Raw genomic sequence first — 3,811 nt, 5'->3', positions numbered from 1 at the left:
AGAACACTCCAGCTAAAACATGATATAAACGTGTGTAATGTACCGTATGAATATTGGGTTCTTGCTTCCCCAGGGCCTTTGTTCCTGGGTAGTCAAGAGGGTTGGGGAGGTAATAAGACACGCTTGTTTTGCTCTCTCCTCTATTCTGCAGAGACTTTGTGAAATGTAATGCATGCCTGATATGTGCTGCTCCATTTTTACAGTCTGAGAAGTTTGTAAATGTAGATTTTATCACACTGTTTAACACTGGGTACAATTACTAACACTCTAAGATTTGAAATTAAGGAAAGAAAAGTAGAAAAATTTTATTTCAGTCTTTCTACTTAAACATGTTTAATTAAATGTGCATAGTCAGAGAGGGACATTTGTCCAAGCACACACGCACACAATCTAAAAGGGATTTTGTCCATGATATGTGTTGACTGTACACTCAGTGTTTCAGATTTCAAGAGGATTAGGCCTTTCATAGTTTTGGGGTTGCAGGAAGTTACATAATACCCCAGCTGTTGTTTAGCAATGAATCTGTGACATTCCTTTACTCAGTATAGTTAAAGTAACTCAAATAATCTGTCTTTTTATATGAAACAATTCTAGTCATCTTTATTGTATTTTTTTTTTTTGCAATGAAACAGAGATTTGTTCTAATTTTTACATGACAAATATGATTATACATCCGTAAATAATGTAGACAGTGCATTATTACATGAATCAATACATATGCATTTGTACAGTACAACAAAATCATTAATATATGTATTGATACATTTACACAATACTGTATACATTAAAATCAAGTGTACAACATTGCAACTTAAGTGCAGACGCTAACATAAAAGATAATTATCCAGACATTTTTTGTCTTATTTTTACTGACTTTGTTTGTCCTAACGTGAGGACACACATACGGTAGGGAGCAGGAGCATATGTGAACCATATCCGCCCACTAAACTGGTTCCTCTCCTGGGCATTTGGAGATGGTGAATTGCTGCAAGCAGGGATGGTGAAAAACAGGAAGAGCACCTGACGAGCCAGCTGCTCTCCCACACAGCTCGCTTACCTATGAGCAGATGACATAGACACAATTGAGGTAAATTTAGGTATTTTTGTTGTATAACAGCCTGAGAGTTTCATTCATTCAAAACCACTCATTGTTTTGTAAAAAAAATACATTATTGCATTAAGGCAGTTTTTTATTAATTTATAAAAGCAAATTGCCCTGTTAAAGTGAGTGCTGATTTTGTCTTTTTTCTGTATTTAACACTATTCAACAAAAAAAAAATCACACTATTAGAAGTTATATATAAATTATTATAAAACATTACCTGATGAAAATGGCATGAAGGCATCTCTCTTCCGAAACTGGCCATTTTCAGTCAGGAAGTGTCCTGGGTTAAAGGTGTCTGGTGTCTCCCATTCGTTTGGGTCATGTAGTACTGAAGACAGGATTGTTGAAACAGCAGTGCCCTAATAAAGAGAGAATGAAAACTGCTGATCTGTGTAGCAAACAACAATGGCTGATTGACGTAAGAAAATGTATGCCGATATGAGATCATTGACTATATGTTTTAAAATACATGTATATTTCAATCAAGTCTAGACTAGTCTTGAATAGAATAGAATTCCTACCTTTGGAATGAAGTATCCTCCTAGTTTTGTGTCTTTAACAGCTTTTTTAGGGAATCCCATTGGAACAACATCTCCAAGTCTTTGCATCTCATGGATGACCGCATCAGTGTAGGGCATATTAACTCTGTCAGCCAAACAGGGTTGACGCGACTGTCCAATCACCCTGTCTATCTCTTCCTGGACCTTTCCTGAATGGGAAATACAAGATAGTTGTAAAGTGGTGACAATATGTATTTTCTTTAAAACTGACCAAACCAAACTCACTCTGTGTTTCTGGATATTTGATCATAAAGAAGACCCCAGCGTAATGTAGTGGCAGTGGTCTCTGTCCGGCCTCAATTACATCCAGGCAAGTTATCACTAACCCTTCTATGTTAAAACCAGCCTGGGGGTCACTCTTTTTCTATGGAAAAAAAAACATGCTGAATTATTCAAACATCTTCATATTCAGAAAGAAAATTCCACCTTTACTTACTGCACCTTTTCCATCTCAGTCAGATAATTGTCTATTAAGTCACGAGGGTTTGAAGAGTCCCAGTCCTCTCTGTGTTTAATGATCTCTCCTCTCAGGAAATTTGTGATCTTCTTATAGTTGGAAAAAATTGTCTGGTGGGGGCCAGGTAAATATTGCAATAGCCGAGGAAACACATTGTACAGCTGTAAAGATGACATTATAGGTGATGAATACAGATTTTGAATAATAATTACCTCACAGGACGTTAAAATATGAAACTAGTGTTTAAGGATGCTATTATGAATCAGTACCTGTGCTCTAGGAGAGCCCATTAACTTAACGCATTCGGTGTCAAGACGCAGGATACTTTGGTAGCATTCATCATGATACTCAAAGCGTTGACCAAATATCAAAGAAGCAACAGTATTTGAGACAGCACCGCTTAAGATAGCCAAAGGGTTGAAAGGTCCTGTTTGAGAGAAGAAAAAAAAGGATGTTTATTAAATTGCAAATTGGTGTCATTCTTCTTTGCCCCAGTAAACAAAGATTCTCCTGTTAGTGAGATATTTACACCATACCCTTTTCTGTCTTAAAGGCATCACAAAGGAAGACACACTCTTCCTGGATCCTGTGCTCAAGGCTTTTCTTCCCCTCTCCAAACATCCGCAAATGGAAGGCAGTGAACTTCCTATGCGACCGCCACAGGTATCCATTACTCATTGATATACCTATATAATGATGAAACTTATCATTAATAATAAAACATCACCAACTCCTTCGAAGAATAAAAACTGGTACTAAGCATTAAGGTCATTGTGGTCAGTGCACTTACCAATTGCCTTGAAAACTTTGTGAAACAGAGGGACATTTGGACGCTCAACAAAACTATCACTCTGAGTAATGAGGGACTCCTTTACCATTTATATCCAGATATGATTACCATTTTCTCACTCCCCACTCTTAAGCTGAACACCCTTCCCATAGGCTTCAGCCAACTGAAATTCAAATTTTTTATTTTATTTATATCAATCAAGTCCAGAAACAAGACAATAAATTAAATCAACATCTAAAATTGCTTTAAATAGACAAACATGCTAATTAAAACCATATGAATTTAGCTCCACCTTAGCCATGCTCTAAATCCATCTTAGTGAAGACAGTTCCCAGGAATGGCAGAGGCAGGGTCCTGGCGGGAAATTGGAAGGATTCTTGTTTTTGATCATATCTACAAGGAGCAGAAATACGAAAAAGAAAATGATCCAGCTTTTAAAATCAAAGCTGTCGTATATCAAGTGCAGGATCATGGTGGTAGAGGAACGGCAGATGCTCTTGTCTTATTTGAGCTCTGTGGTTTGTAAATGATCATTGGTATAAATACTTTGTACAGGACTGGGAGATGTAAATAATGGGAGGAGGAGTAGAGAGATATTACATATCTCTCCATGAAGGTGGAGAACGAAACCTTATGGAAACATGTTTATCAAAAGTAAAAGTTTGATGATAAGCACATAAGATATTACAAACGCATTGACTACATCACAGTGTGACCTGACATGTTGGCATCTGCACTAGAGGTTTAAAACTATGTTAATACTTTAATGTAATACTATGCTAATTTCTGCAGCTTTGATTGTACATATACAAATAGTAACATAATATGGCTAATCTTCATCTTTTTCCATGTTTTCATTATACAATACATTGGTACATTTAATATGTACAATAATTGCA

The 3,811-nt window shown here is 36.5% G+C and overlaps 1 pseudogene; it reads right to left on the bottom strand.

Annotated features, from left to right (window-relative positions):
- Positions 1-765: 765 nt before the first annotated feature.
- On the bottom strand, positions 766-3,402 carry LOC113062698 (cytochrome P450 2J2-like; annotated as a pseudogene).
- Between the last annotated feature and the right edge of the window lie 409 nt (positions 3,403-3,811).

Source organism: Carassius auratus, chromosome 45 (assembly GCF_003368295.1).
Source record: "Carassius auratus strain Wakin chromosome 45, ASM336829v1, whole genome shotgun sequence".
Taxonomy (NCBI): Eukaryota; Metazoa; Chordata; class Actinopteri; order Cypriniformes; family Cyprinidae; genus Carassius; species Carassius auratus.
This window is presented reverse-complemented; position numbering and strand designations above follow the sequence as displayed.